This window comes from Colius striatus, chromosome 25 (assembly GCF_028858725.1).
Source record: "Colius striatus isolate bColStr4 chromosome 25, bColStr4.1.hap1, whole genome shotgun sequence".
In the NCBI taxonomy this organism is placed as follows: Eukaryota; Metazoa; Chordata; class Aves; order Coliiformes; family Coliidae; genus Colius; species Colius striatus.
This window is the reverse complement of record NC_084783.1, coordinates 959,064-974,972: the sequence shown is the minus strand read 5'-3', so window position 1 is coordinate 974,972 and position 15,909 is coordinate 959,064. Positions and strand designations below refer to the sequence as shown.

Sequence of the window (15,909 nt, the reverse complement as noted above, 5' to 3'; positions counted from 1 at the left end):
TTGGCTTTGTGTGCCAGGTCTGTACACCATTTATGCCACCTTAGCGCTGCTCCTGCTGAAATCAGTGGCAGAAAACCTTCAGAGAACTCACTCTTATTACTGGAAGTGCCAGCAAGCCCTCTCTCCACTGCAGCAGTCCTCATCACCATCCTTGGAGATGCCATGATGGGGTCTATCATGGGAGGGGGAGGTTTCAGAGTTCCTCCAGAACAGAGGATGCTGAAGGATGCTCCTTTTCTTCAACTTCAGGGTTATTTTAGATACCCTTGAACACACCAAAGTAATTCTTCTTAGTCAGAGAATGGATGGGTCCACTAGAAGAAGGATTGAAGCTCCTGGAGGCTGGACTGCTGAGTCTGGAGCTGTGTCCCTCGAGAGCCCCAGCAGTGCTGAGCATCCCTGCTCTGCCACACCAGACCTTTAAAGGAGTCACTCATTTGGCCTAAAGGTGAGTCCAGGTGATGGGTTTTACAGGTCTTGGTGCATCTGCAAAGCTGTGGGGGTATGTTCATAACACACCCAACAAGAAACCCGATCTCCAGGTTCTGAAGTGATTACAGGAGGGGTCTGATGAGGACTTTTCCATGTTTGTTTTCCTGTGTTTTTCATTTCAGCCTCTTACACAATATTGACAAGGGAAAAAGGTGTCTGAAGAAGCAGCTTAAAAACACATGCATTTTTGTAAATCCTCCCACTACCAAGATTGTATCAACAAAAGAAAGGAGGAGGAAGAAAAAAAGCCCCATAAATAGGAGTTTTGCATTGACAGGGTCCCTTTGAACAATTTTCAAAGAGCTCCACTACCAGCAATCCTATTTGATTTTGTTTTTGTCAGAGTATCTAGAGCGTGTTCCTCCCTGTACCAAACAACTGCACCAGTTCAGGTCCCTTTTCTTGAAGACAGCACCCCTGGGGCAGCAGCTCCCACGACAACTGCTTCAGATGTCTGTCCAGGACCATGACTGTGCCGGGATCTATTTTAAGGTTTGCCCAAAGGATGAGGGATTGCACATTGATGCTGAAGATCTGCAGTGGCTGCTTCCCTTCAAAGCAAAGGTTGTCTTCCACCAAGGATATCCAGCATGGATAAAAGCTGAGCCTTTTTTTTTAGTGGGGGGTGGATCATTATGAGAAAAAAGAAAACAAGTGGAAATCTTAAGTATACACCAAACAGTCAAAGCCATTTAAAGCATTAGAGCCCTTTGCTGGATGCCATCACCTCATTTTTACATGAGTATTTCCAGGTAATGACCTACTACACTCAGTGCTTGTAAGGACACACAAAGCAAGAAGAGTCCACAAACCCCGTCACAAGCAGATTGCAGAGACCAGGGAGAAATCACACCTTAAAATCAGTCATCCACTCCTGAATGAAACAACTTGTGTACCATCAAAGCCAGGAAACCCTTCATTTATTAAGCCAAATCTAAAGCCAAGAATTTGTACAGGGGTGGGGTTTGAGCAGCCAGGCTCAGTTTGACACTGTTGGGGAAAGAGCTGCTGGAGCACACATGCCTCTGTTCTAGGCAATGCTGGGTCAATACCACCACCCTTCCTCTTTGCAGGAAGGAAGCAGTGTGTAATTCTAGCTACCGTGTGGCACAGACAGCTCTGGGCAGGGGTAATTGCAGGAAAAGAGCATCTGCTGTCTGATCTGAAGGACCCAGGTTGCCCTGGAGGTGCTCTCTCTCATCCTTTGCTCAGTTACGTTTCTCTACCTCCAACAGAAAACTAAGTCAGAAAAAAAGAGAAGGGAAAAGAAGGTTTGTCAAGCCCAGGGTTTGGGTCTCTGCAGAAAATAAAAGAGGCTGAGGCAAATCTCTCAGCAGCCAGATGAAGGAAAGCAAGAAAAGAAAAGGTTTGTTTTCAGGGAAGCTCACTCCCAGCACAACTGCACCAGAAACTCCAGCACACCAGTTTGAAGACCGAGGCTGATGTAATGCCTACAGCTCTTCCTCTCCATCCTCAGAATGAGAAAACAAAACAAGGAAGAAAGAAAAATCAACCTGCATGAGAGAGGCAGCCCTGGGAGGCATGCAGTGACACTGCCAGTGACAGAAAAGTCCAAGGGACAATCAAGTTTTGGATTATGACAGGAAAGAAGAACCGCATATACATGAGCACAAACCGTAAATAAAGGGGAAAGGAACCCTGGGGACAGTGTGACAGCAGCCCCCAGACAGATCTTTACAAATTGCCTTTTACAAGTAAATAACATTAGACCAGGGTTTATGTGCTTCCCTGAGATGGGCACAAGCAGTGCTGTAAATACTGCAGCGGCATCGATCAGGCAAGAGGCAAACCCATAAGGATTTTCTTGGTGCCCACAACAAAGCCCTGCTCCAAACCAGCAGGATGAGATGGGGGAGAGGAAGGAAACGTGGTCCCACATCCCCAGGCAGTGAGAAGTGCTGCTGGACAAGGACATTTTCCAACACACTTCATGCCAATGGTCATGGAAACCCACATCAATCAGATCCCCACTAAACCTGTCCCACGGTGAACGCATTAGCCAAAGGATTCTGCCTCAGTTTCCCCCCGTGCTACATGAATAGAGAATGCTGAAGAGCTATTTAACAATACCAAGCATCCAGTTCACTGAAGATGCTCAAGTGCTTTGAGATTTCTGAAGGAGCTGCTATAGGGAAGGCATTAATTTAAATATCTAGTGGCACAGAACATAATGCCAGGCAGATTTTCTTCCATTCTTTTATAATAGCTTAATAATCCTCAAAATAGTTTCATTGTTAATACTCCTGTTGTGTATTTTATTAGGGCTTTTTAGACTGTAAAGTAAGGTAAACACTCCACACTGCTCTAGCACCTACCAAAGCACTTCTCAGAAGTAATTACTTTAGCTTCACAAACACCAGCGTGGGGGGAACTCTTCCCATTCAGATCTGAGCCCATCATCCCCCTTTTTTCAGCCAAAGCCACCCAAGATACTGAGACAGAACAGCAGCAAAATGCATTCTCCTCCCTCCTCCCCCAGACCTTCATTACTAGTTATTGTCTCCTCTCTTTAAAGATCCACTGATTATTCCAAACAAAAGGAGCAGCTTCCCACGGCTCTGCAGAGCCTCGGCACAGGGGCTACCTCACAGAGCCCACTCCTGACCCCTGGCAGACGGCCGCGGAGGATCTGGCCAAGGGCAGACGCTGCCACGTCTTCTGTCAGGAAAGGAAGGAGACAGTAATTTATACCTTCCTTTAACTGTGGAAATTCTGTGGCTATTACAGACTGTCCAGACCCAAAGAGAATGGTACAAATCCCCTTTTTCTTCTGTTCCCTGTAAGGTTACCAAGGCTCCTGTGGCTTTCCACCTGAGCATCGCTGGTATGAGCCTCCTGCTGCATTTATTGCAGAGCTCCATGATGTTTTGTGCATCTGCCATCACATTCCTTATCCCCATCCCAAAGGTGCAGAATAGAAGGACCAGAGGAAGCAGCAGCTTGCCCGAGCTCACAATTGCTGTGGTGTAAGGGGGAGATGGAGGCTCAAGGGCAAACCTGAGTTTAAACACACAATTACCTTCTGGGTCAAGTTTTAGCTATTCATACTTGCAAGCTGGGAAGCCTCATAGCCAGTACACCACAGCTGAGATCTTCCAGGGCAGACACAGGCTGAGCTAGTAAGGACAAAATAAAAGCTAGGAGGAATGGGTACCATCAACTAGCAAACCATCCTGAAAAAGCACATCCTGAAATACCAATGCCACAGCAGGAGAGGAATGAGAGATGTTCAATTTGTTGGTAAAGCTCAGCCTGAGATAGGAGGAAAAGAAAAAGAGATATATATAAATAGTCTTATTTGACTCTCTTTGGGGAAAACAGGAGCAAAAGGAAGAAAAGAATAGTTTTCCAAGTTCTACAGGGAAAATGACCCTCCCCCCTCAGAAAATACACCGACAGAAAAACGCAAGGTCAGCCAGAGCTACCGGTGGAGAGGCTCCAGGGTATAGTCAGTTATTGAAGTCTTGCAACATAAAGCTTAGATTATTTATTATTATTATTTTTCTAGAAGAAGAGGGGAACAAAGCAGCTCCTTCCTCAAAAGTTAACAACTGTGCGACAGCATCTCCGCATTGTCTCCCTGTTTTATCGCCACAGCACAGCGCTGAGCAGATTCCACCCCAGGGCAGACACAAAACCACTGGGCCACGGTTTCTAATTATACCCTCTATTCTCAGGGAAATGGTTTATTTATTAGCTCTTTGAGCTTCCCTTTCATTCATTCTCAGTCCCAGTCCCGGCAGCGAGGGGCTCTTGACAAGAGGAAATTTATTAGGTTTTCTCTGTTCTCCACCTTCCCTGCTCTGCGCTCTCCCACCCAGCCTCTCCCTCCTCTCCCCATTCAGCATTACAGGCGCTCTCATCACTTTTAATTCAATAACTTGCAGTATAATTACTCTGTAATAACACTATTATCTTAACATTTACTCAGCAGCTGCGATCCCCTTACAGCAAGGCGAAGAGGGAGAGGAGAAGGGATTCTCCGGGGAGAAGCGATGGGGAGAGCCGCCTTCCCGCGGCAGAGAGACCCAAAAATAAACCCCAGCCGGAGATGGAGAGATGCTGAGGCGAGGAATGGGGTGAGTGCCGAGGCTCTGAGCCTGCAGCCCTGCCCCAGCCCCTCCATTTTATCTCCCTTCCATCAGAAGCTGGCAGGTTTTGTTAGGAGCAGGCAGAGCGAAGGGACGCTGCGGACGCACAGCCCCGGCTCTGCAACGCCACGGAAGCCATTTAAACGCTCTGCTTCATCATCTCCCTGAAAGAGCCCTGGCATTAGGGGAATGGACTCAAACCAGGGGCAGGCAATAGCAAAAGGTCCACTGAAGGATGCAACTGTACTCTACGCTATAGGAAAGAGCATCACCTGAAAAAGTCATCCGTTTAAATACCGGTATTAAGCACTTCTCGTTATCCCAGCTACTGCTCGCTACAAAGGCTGCTTTTAATTTTTACTCCAGCAACTCCTCAGAAAAAGGCTCTCCACATTTCACAGCCCCACATTTGGTAAATAGGGTAAGAAATTCCTCTAAAGCCATAGACTACAACTCAAATAACTTGTGCAGCAAATGAGGCGGGGAACAGCCTATTAAATATCAGACAGGACCAACTCCGAGCTTGCCTAGAAAGGCACAATTTCAACCCACAAGCTTGACTTAGCCTTTACAAAGAGCTCTGGTGCTGGCACCTTTTGCCTCCTCGCTGCGGTTTTATACTCTATGATACTTAAACAAACAAGCCCACTGCATATTTAGGCAGAAATGTTCCTACATGCACCAAAGAAAGAGCAAGTTACTACAGCCCCTGCTTAAACCAGCCCGATTTTGAAGCCTACAAGGTGAGGTCAGGTTCATGCAGATATCAGATCCTGAAATCACACCCGAAACTCAGTACAAATACCAGTGCTGAAGAACAATTCAGGCTATCATGTATCTGTTTCATGCACATGCTGCAGCAAAGGGGTAAACACAGTTTCCTTTGATTGATTATCCATCGTGGAACGCAGAGGTGTAATTCCACCGAGCCATCAAAGCGATTCGGCAATTGTATAAATCACGGGAGGAACACGTGGAAGGATCGTCGTTAGAAACTCAAAATGGAATCTCCTCATATTATCTTGCTGCATATTGCCTTGTTCTTTAATAACACACAGGCAGATTATTCTGGTTTCAAATTTGTTTACACGCTTCTCCTTCAACCAATTCACCGCTTACTGCCGGTGACAGATCGCATCAGCATTCCTCAGACATTTGATGCCGTCTTCCACTCTACAGGAAATTTCCAAAGCAAACTAAGACTGAAATGCAGGTGCTGTGATGAAAATCACACCCTGTGCCACATAACCCAGGGCCTTCGAAAGGGTTGAAGCTCACTAATCGTGTGTAATTCACGTGGAGGAGGAGACTTCCCACTGGAAGCTGGGATATGATGAAGGATGCTACAGGGAGCCCTTGATACAGCTCAGGTTCTGTTATTTACAGCATTATATAAACCCTTTACTGCTGAATAGATCTTGCATGTGGACATAATTATATGTATATGTATTAATGTAATTAAATGTACAACAAAGTAAGACAGTTTATGATGCATTATCCAGACACTGCCAGCGAGTGTTTACACCTATTTAGCTCAAATTTAGAAGTGACAACTCCAAGCTCTAGGACTTTCCTGATAGAAGCAGCTGCCTTTGGAGGTTTAACTCCCTGTATATTCCCTCCTCGTTCCTCTCCTGTGATCCCAGGCACTGGGGCAGAGGAGAGCCCTTGCAGAGTCCCCCACAACTCATTTCCCTTCCAGTCCAGACAAGGAGTCAATCCCCAAATCTGGGCAAAAGGCACCAAACTCGCAGCTTTGCTGATGCTGGTGTCAGCGGGCTCTGGCTCGACTGTATCTCAGCTACAAAGACCATCCTCTCTGAGACACTGCCCAGCCCCTCTGTTAAGACAAACATCATTAGAGATTTGTCAGAGTTGATGACAAAGCTCTCCTTGCCTTCAACCAGCAGATTTCACCTCCGTGCTCCGCTCTCCCAGCCTGGCAGGGAAGCACACAGGGACAGCACCACTGAAGTCACGGTCGTTATTTGCCTGTGGGTTGGGGTTTTTCCTCTAAAGATTAATTCAACCCCTCTGCTTGAATTGTGGGCCCTAAATCCATATTCATCATCTGTCTTTTAGAGGGGGTTTTTCTTAAGAAAACCAAAGAAAAAGCCATGCTGAGCTGTGCACTGAAAACCCACCCAAGATAAAGTGAAGCAGCACTAAACATTGTGCTATTAAGTGAGAAAAGGCCACAAATTTGATGTGACACTTGGCTGTTGGCTGGCACTATAAACCAGTGCACACTAAAAAAGTTTGTTAAATGCTCCATAAACTTTAACACCTTACTGAAACACTTTGAACCAGGAATTTTATTTGGCCATCCACAAAACCGTGTTTCGTTACCAAAGAGCAGCAAACGTGGATCCTTCTGCAGAAAGTGCAGCTAGGCTTCAACTTCTAGAGTTCAAGACAGTGAGATGAGTACAGGTTGACAATTCCCTGAGAAGAAAGCACCCACACCATGTCTGCTTCAGGAGGACAGCTGAAGCCCCAAACAGTGAACCAGTCTTTGGAGTTCATTCATCCCTTCTCCAGTACCTCTCACCATTGCATTCTGAGAAACAACCAACTCCTGGGCATCAGGCACCAGCAGAGCAGTGAAGCACTACAAGAGCTCTGCAAATCACAAGGGAAACAGCAGAGTGGAGTCCACGCTTCATCTTTTCTATACATTTGCCTAGATTTGCATTTCCAAAGCTATTCCAGGAGATCTAAAGCAGTGTACCAAGCAAGAAGCAAAACTAATCTTTACAGAAACATCCCTGACTGTTTTAATATTAATGTTCATTCCGTGACACAAAGAAAAATGGGGTTTTCTCATGATTTTGCCTCCCCAAAGCAGGAGGGAAGACAATTCCCCAAAGGGACAATGGGGTGAGAAGCACATGAGCCACTCACAGCTCCCACCACCTTCATCTTCACCAAAATCTAAACACTGGACCTGAGACACTTTTCAAAGGAATTTCCTGTCCAATGAAACTTGCTGAAAACCCTAAAATCCAGCAGCTGGCTTAAGCATCATTGGCTTTACATAAAACCTAAAGCCACTTTATTCATGTCACTCATCTTCCCTGTTAAGCCTGATGGAAACTGCTCTGTGTGGCTCTCTGCTTCGGGACAGACACGGATTTGGATGAGTTGCCCAGAGACAGAGAGGGATCAATATCAAACCTACACCCTGCATCCCTGTGTTTGCACATGGAGACCACGGATGCAAGGGACAGGGGGAGGGTACAGCCACACATCCTCCCAGCCAGGCCCCATCCAACCTCCCTGGCACACGGGCTGCTGCTGTTTTCTACTGGTTTATAGCAAGCAGTTACTCCAACGCCGGCACAAGGGAGAAGCAGGGATAGAAATTCATTTTGAATCACAACTATACCTGGGGCTAAATCATTCAGATGGTGCGATTTACACTTTCCCACCTCTCAGGGCAGTGCATAAAGCACAGCAAGGGCCCATCATTTATCTCAGGATATTGCCCTGGAACGCGCTGTCAAGCGAGTGTTTCATGGCCCACGAGCGAGGCTGGCTGCGAGGAACCAGGCACACCGTGCAAGCAGCACTCGCTGCTTCGTGCAACGCTCCACCTTCCCTAAGAGAAATGGACTCCTGGTAATGGACTACAATTCCTTCCCCTCCAGGAAGGCAGCGCTGCAGCCATCAAACACGTCAGGCTGGAGGCAAGGGTGATTCATTTACTCCAGCACACCATCACCGGCAGCACCCAAAAGCAGATGCTTCACCTGTCTGAGGGAAGGTTTTTCCTAGCTCTAAGCCACCACCGCTTGCCAGAGGACCTGAAGCAGGACTGGATCAGCTTGGCAGGGCAGGGACCACTGAGGAGTGCTTGCCCATGACATCCTGCAGCATCTAAGACACCAAATCCATTACTCTTGGAGAGACAGCAGCAAATAACCACGTTTTCACTCCTTGACTCGTACTCCACACTAGGTGCAACGCACAGATCGAATGAGAGCACTCCAAGAAAAGTGTATCCATAATATACTGCAATATAGGGACTGGGGAGACCTCTTCCTGGCTCCCAGGGCCCATCTCCAGCAGGAGTTAACTCACCCTGAACTTCTACACTCTCTCCTCCTGCCCACACGCTTGAGGCTGCAGCCTTCAGCCCCACTGCAAACACCAGGTCCTGGGCAGTGAAACAATCCTTTGAATTCGAGCAGCTCCCATTTCACAGAACAACACAGCTGCTCACTTCCCTGCATGCATTCTTACACTGAATTCTTCCCTCCTCTCCCCCTCCCCCAATTTTTTCTGCCTTTTGCTCCTAAAGTTCAAATAAAGGCATTTTCAGGATGGTAGTTGTAACTTTATCCCTTGTTTTTCATTTTCCTTCTCAGACCAGCGTTCCAGTGCTTTCCCTTCCAGCCACAAGACTTGCTGCATTGCCATGGCCCTTGGCTACCACTCTGTTCAACACAGAGAAGGCATCAAAACTCAAAAGACAGTTCAATAGCCTTGACATTACAGCTACAGCAATGCAAGGAAAGACAAAAGATCCCCCAGTCCAAACACTCCGACACGCTCTTGTGCCTTCCAGTACTTCCCTCATCTCAGCACCAAAGTTTCCTCGTTACACTTAAATTTCCTGCTCCTGCCTACCTCCAATTTTCTCAACTTCTGCTGCAAAGAGGGGGAAAAAAAGTCACCCACGGGGTTTATTTTACAACACAAGCCCAGAGCTCCCTGCCTGGCTGGGGCTGAAGCTCTGCTGCACGTGGCTCCTGGCTGGCAGGCGGGAAGGAGCTGTGCACCACAGCCCTACGTCCCTCCCTGCCCGAAACAAATCCAGCCCTGAACAAACCCGACGGTTACGACACACACGTGTCAACGTGGAGCCTCGAAACATGAATCAAAGGCCTCAACGTGCCTCCTGGAGAGCCAATCTCCCCCCAGCAGCGTTTCCAGGAGGCAAAGCCAGCAGACATTAAATCTTCTGGGCATTTCTCACACGTGGATTTGATCCTCAAACACGGCGCTGGTCACAGATTGGATTTCACTGGGGGTATTCCTCGAGGTCTCCACTTTGGCCAGCTCCCAGTGGCTCTTGCCATGATGCAAACCCTCCTGATCTTGCAGGCAGACAAGGGACAGGGTATTTCCACCCACACATGGGCACAGAGAGCTCTGGGAAAGGACTGTGATGCATCCCAGTGGTAGCCCTGGGAGGCTGGTCCTACCCCAAGAATAACAGCAATATTCACCTTTCCAAGCCAGAGCATATTGAAATATCTGCCCTCAGGGGAAGCTTTTACAAAAACAGGATTTTCTTTCCTACTCTTTCACTCAAGGATATCAGGGGAGTAAAATATCCCCCATCCCCCTCCTCCTGCTCCAGTGGCTGCAGATCCCTGGTGCGGCCCATCTGGTGACCAGGTTGAAAATCGGATGGATGGGTACATACAAACTACCCAGATCCTGTAACAGAGCACGGGGAGAGGCTGCTGCTTGCTTCCTTAAGTAAAGGATAAAGTTTTAATTTAAGCTGATCTCTGGGGAGAGAAGGAGGTTATTGAATCCATAGGAAGCAGCAGGGAATGAACCAAGTGACCCCGAGGCCAGGCACAAGCAAGGGGGATTCCCAAGGGTTACAAAGCTGGGGGGACAGACCAGCATCAAATTCGCTGTGGGTTTTTTTCATCCCCTGCTCCAGACACACTCACATTTCCCTTGTGCTGCCTCACAGAGCAAACAAATGTAATTTCTTTGGGAAAGCTGGAAAGACCATTTTCTTCCCAAGCCTTCCCCCCTCCCCAAATCCCCATCCCCTTTGCAGCTTGCAGAAAAGTGCCCCTAATCCCCAAATTCTCTACCTGCAGCAAGAGCTGAAACCCTACCCATCCCCTCCCCCAGCCCTCTGACCTCACTAATCCATCAAATTCCCTGGCCTTGCAGCCCACCCCCCAGCCCCGACAGCAGCAATCCTGGCACCAGATGTCCACTGACAAAGGCAGCACCAAGCATCAAAAAGCAATCGCCTCATCATCCCTGTCCCGATGGGGCCCCTGGGCAAAAAGTGAGTTCAAAGCACACCCAGCCTCCTGTGCAGCCAAGCATCAATCTGGTGCTGCACACCCTGGGCAACCAACGTGCAGAGAGGGGACGTCACCCTCGCTGGGGACAAAATTCAAACCACATCCAAGCCCACTGAGGGGTTAAAATTCCCCTTCTTGGGTCAAGGGTTTAAAACACGGGGCACTGATGGAAAATAAAAGGGATTTTTTTGGGGGGAGGGGGTGTGTTTCATTTTTTTTCCCATTTAAATCAAACCCAAGCAGGACATCTGTGCTCTGGCCACACGACGGCTGAAGCAGCATTAGCAACGACTTTGTTTAAACACGACTGTTGCAAACCTCTTCCCGGCATCCTCCTCGCCGCCCGCCAGGAGGATTTTGCTGGCCAAACCACACTCCAGATTAGCCATCTGGATTATCTGTATTTGCTAAACCCGGCTGCAGGACTGGCCTTTAAGACAACACATCCATCTCCAGGGATTTGTTGATAGAAAGAAAAGTGGAAGGGAGGGATAATCTCCACTCCACGTCCTCTGTAACTTTTCCAATGCACTTTTTTACCCTTTCTTCTGTTTTCCTTCTGTTTGAGGTGGTTTAGTACCATTGCCTCTAGTATTAGGGCATGCTATTTAATATCAGCCTTCTCTGTCAAGTCCCACTGGCCAGTTTACAGTCTCAACCCCCATTCTTATTTCACAAATGCAATTTGGAGCTTCCCCACGTTTCCCACAGAGAAACTGGAGAAGCAACGTGCCGACAGGCACAGCCCATCCCAACACCACACAGGAGGGACAGGCTGTGCACGCAAAAGCCTGAAGCCCATCCCAAACCCCTTCCCCCATGTTAAGGGAGCCAGCCCAAGAGCAAAACCCAGCCAAACGAGAGCAACGCCCCGTTCCTACAACTAAGGATTTGCAACCATCTCCCCAGCCAGCTCTTGAAATGTCTCCAGCTAATAGTTTCCCTGATGTGTTTGGGCGCTGTGTGACGAGCATCTCTCCTCCCTCCCACACTCCAAAGCGTCCCCGCGCCGTGGGGACAGCCCCTGCCCTCCCCACGCTCCCACCACCTCCTCGGGCAGGAATCCTACATGATTCCTCCCAAGGCTCGAGGTGCTGAGGCTTGGGGGAAATGGGAACTGTCATTTTCCTTATCACACCCAGGTTTAAGCGCTGCTGTTCCAGCATCATTTTATTTATGGCATTACTCGTGTCATTATAACGATCCTACATAAATTCCACACACCAGTTCCCTAACAATACTTGTGCTATTATAATAACGATCCCAATCTGAATGGCACAGGTGCCATTATCAGAAAATCTGTTTGTAATAAAGAACCAACTGTAAAAAGAGGGATTACGCCCAAATGAACTATTTAAGAATTACTATAAACAGGGGGCTGGCCTCAATTCCCTCGGCTGCAACGTGCTGCCTCCTGCCCTCCTGTGAATACACAGCGAGTCAAAATCAGCCAGGTAAGCCACCCTGCAACCAAGTACCTTCCTCACATGAATAAAACCTGTCTCCACACTGATTTTAACAAAGATTTTTTGCAACATGTTTACTATGTGGTGAGGAGAGCACTAGTCAGTAGAGGGAGAAAATGAAATACACCCTTACAAACTCATACAAGAGTTATCTGTAAGCAGAAGGAAAGGGCAGAACGGCTTCTTTTGCACCCAAGTGCACGTGAGCTCATGCACAATTAAGGCAGCAGTCACTCTGAAAATGACATAAGATGCACAGGAAAAAGAAAGGTGTTGTGGGGTTCAGTTTGGTAGATCTCTACCCCTGCATCAGCCCGTGCACGTTCACAGCTCCCAGGTGCCTCCTGACTCAGAAGGTTTCACCTACCGCAACAGTTATTACTCCTACAAAACAGTTCTGGAAGAGCAGCTACTCCTTCAAAGAGAGCTTCTAACAGATGTTTTCCCACCCTCAACATCTGAACAAACAGGGTGGCTCACACCTTTCACAGTCCCCAGTTTTACCAGTTCATTCTTCACACCCGCAAATGTGGCATGAAATAAATTCCAACGTAACAAGATTACACGTCCCCGGTGCCACAGGACACGCTGCAGCCTCTGCTGAGGCCGACAGCAAAGCCTTGCATGGGAATAAAACCTACCTGGAGTTCAAAATCTCTTCAAATAGAGGGCAGAGGACAGCTTGGGAGGAGTGGTAATGCGATTGAGTGCCTTTCATCTCCAGTCGACTGGTTACAAATTCAGCCCAGGTGAGCAGCATCTACAAAGTTGTTACTACACAAGGGCTGAGCTGAAGCCAGCATGAAACGAGCGAATGGCTTCAATCCAGCTCTACCAAGACCGATGTCAGACAAGTTGTCACTCCTACACCTGGCACCACAGGGCAGCCCCAAAAAGGCACCAAGGACGGGATCATGCAACCTCCATTCTCTCCTCTGCACGTAGCCGGGTGGCACCGGCGCTGCTGCTCTATTTTGGCCCGCGCCCACACACAGCAGACAGGGACACTCGAGCAGAAATTAGAGATACCAGCTCTATTCCTGGCATCGCTGCCGACCTGCCGTGGGAGCCTGGGCAAGCCTCACTACTGCTTCTGCTTTGTCTCTCTTTTTGCCCAAACGATTCAACCTGTGGCACTTCTGAGCTTTGCACTAGTCGACTCTAAAACACTTCTGAGGAAGGAGTTCCGCATGGCTATTCCCATTTTACAGGCGAGGAAGCTCGCTGATTGCCATTTCCCCAAGGCTGTTTTTCTGGCACGCTCCTTAGAGATTAAATCTAGTAGTGAAATAGCTTCGCTGTACAAGAATCTGTACCCGCAGGCCAGATTCAACAGCGAGGGTAAAGAGGGTGTTTGAGACTTGCTGTGATCAAGGTTAAGAAACATAATAAAACACCATATCCTGCTTTTCCAGCTCTGCAGGGTAACAAGGGATTTCCTCATATACCTGCTGCAACTGTCACCTTCACAGGAATTTAGTACTTAATACTAAATTCACTGTCTGCACACTGAAGCCTCAGAGGGTTTATTTTGGTACCTCTACCTTGCCTCAAAAATGATACAGATCTCTTCCAAGTCAAAAGCACAACAAGGCCTTCTCTGGTTTTAACACCTTTGAAAAATCACTGCTTTGCCTTCTGTCTGCAGGAGGAGGTTCTAGAGCAGCTGGACCACAGAGCAGAACCCCGAAGCTCCCCAGTCCTTCATTTCCACTCTGACTGGCAGAAGGATTTGGAACAAGCATCTGCACTTCTCTCCTTGATGTGCCTCTACGCTAGAGATCAACAACACGATCCCAAGATGACAAAAGGTATCAATACCTTCTCTTCTACTTGGCAGGTTCTTGGAGTGGTAACAGGAAAGGATGGTGAACATCACCATTTTTACTCTAGGGATGAAAAGCAAAAGAGAGAAGCACAGCCCAGGCGCTGTTGTCCTCTGTGCACACCACTCCTCCAGCTCAGTCTTTGGTGTAGACCACCTCTTTTAGCTAGAGCTGCTGTCTGAAAGAGGCTTACTCACTCTCTTGGAGCCCACATCCCAACCCACTCCTCCACAAGAAGTGAGAGCTGCCTGAAAGGCACCAATCCCCTCCAGACGCTCATTACGTCGGAGAACACGCAAATCATGAAGAAACTGTTAAAATAGCTCCATTAGCAGATTTTTCAGTTCTTCCTTTTTGGCAAAAAAAACAACCCAAAACCAACAACCCCAAACAAGCCTCAAACAACAGAGTAAGTCTGTAAATAAATATTAGCCTTGTAAAATACCAGGGCACAACAGCACCTTTGCAGCCAGAAACAGACCGGCGGTGGATTACAGACATGCAATTGACAAACTCCGAGCTAGTTAAAGAGAGAAGAAAAATGTCTCGGTGCAGGTGGTTTGTTATTCTCAGAAAGCCTCTTTTCAGCAGGTGTTCCTCTGTTCTGCCTGCCACCATCCCAATGCGCTGGGATTTGTGACTCTTCTCCTCAGCTAAGTGACATTTTCAAGAAGAGAGAAATGAAAGGACAGCGAGATGCAGCTCCACAAACCACAGGTTCCAGGATCCTCTTTGAAGACAAGAACCATAACGCTGATGTTTGAAACTGCTTTTCATATATTGTAACGATCAACTTAATCTTTTACATTTTCCCCTTTAACTGCAGGAGAGATTCTCTGCCAACCAACAACATCCATTTCGATTTCAATTGTGCCTTTAACTGCCTTGAGTCAGACCAGCTGCTGCGAATTCAAAGTGAGAGCCCTGACGTCAAAAGTTACCTGCAACATGGAAGTATTTTGCCTTTGCCAAAATGAGAGAGATGGGGGGGAAACTCATAAAGGGATAAAATACAGCCATTACTCCGGAAAGTTCCAGCTCCACAGTTCCCGTAACGAAATGCAGCTTGTTTGTCCCACCCCCCTCCCTTTATGTTTCTAAAATTACACGTTTCAGATAAATGTGCATCTCGAGCTTCAGCAGTAGTATGATGGCGAGCAAGCAAGTTGTGTAAACCCACGGAAGCGAGGTATATTTTAACGCTGGGAAGCGAGCACAGAGTTATGCAATGTTTACAGTGAATAAATCTTGTACGTTTCTTAAACGCTCCGAGAGCGTGTCCTGCCCCGAGCTGCGGAGAGCACCGTGCAGCTGACTGCTGCAGACCTGGCTGCCTTCTCATTAAAAAATAAAAGGCATCTCCAGTAGAGAAATAAAAGACGAACGTGTAGTAAAAAGGGGAGGATTTGGAGAAAAAGGGTGAGTTAGAGATCTTGCCCTTGGTAGCACAGGCGAGCGTTCCCAGGACAAACAGCGGGGACTGGATGTGGGTTTTACACTTTAGTCTCTTGTTTTGCAGCAAAACGCTCCCGTGAGCCACTGGCTGGAGATGGGAAGAGGGTGAAAAAAGCGGGTAGGGGGTTTCCCTTCCCCAACTTCCAAACGCCGCCCCAGCCAGCACTCCCGTCCATCCGAGCCACTCAACCCACCGATCCGCACATTAAAAGCCCGGCCAAGAAGAGCGGTTGCAGAACGGGATATTTTAACGCTTATTCCTCGCTCCCCGGGAGCCGAGGCACGGCAGCCCCAGCCCAGCCCAGCCCAGCCCCAGGCCCCCGCGGCTCCGCTTTCTCAGAGCTCCCTCGGCCGCGGGGCCGCCCCACACACGATGCTCGGGAGGTCGCGGCCGCGCTGGATGCTCCCCAAGGAACGCGCCACCCGGGGGACGGTTGCGTCCGCTCCTTAAAAACGGGGTTAAACAACTTTTACACCAAACCGACGGTCTCGA

General features: G+C 48.2%; 1 protein-coding gene across 5 annotated transcripts in view; it reads right to left on the bottom strand.

The window, feature by feature from the left end:
- PTPRS (protein tyrosine phosphatase receptor type S) overlaps positions 1-15,909 on the bottom strand; it is a 154,349-nt gene that overhangs the window by 116,664 nt on the left and 21,776 nt on the right. The window lies entirely within an intron of this gene.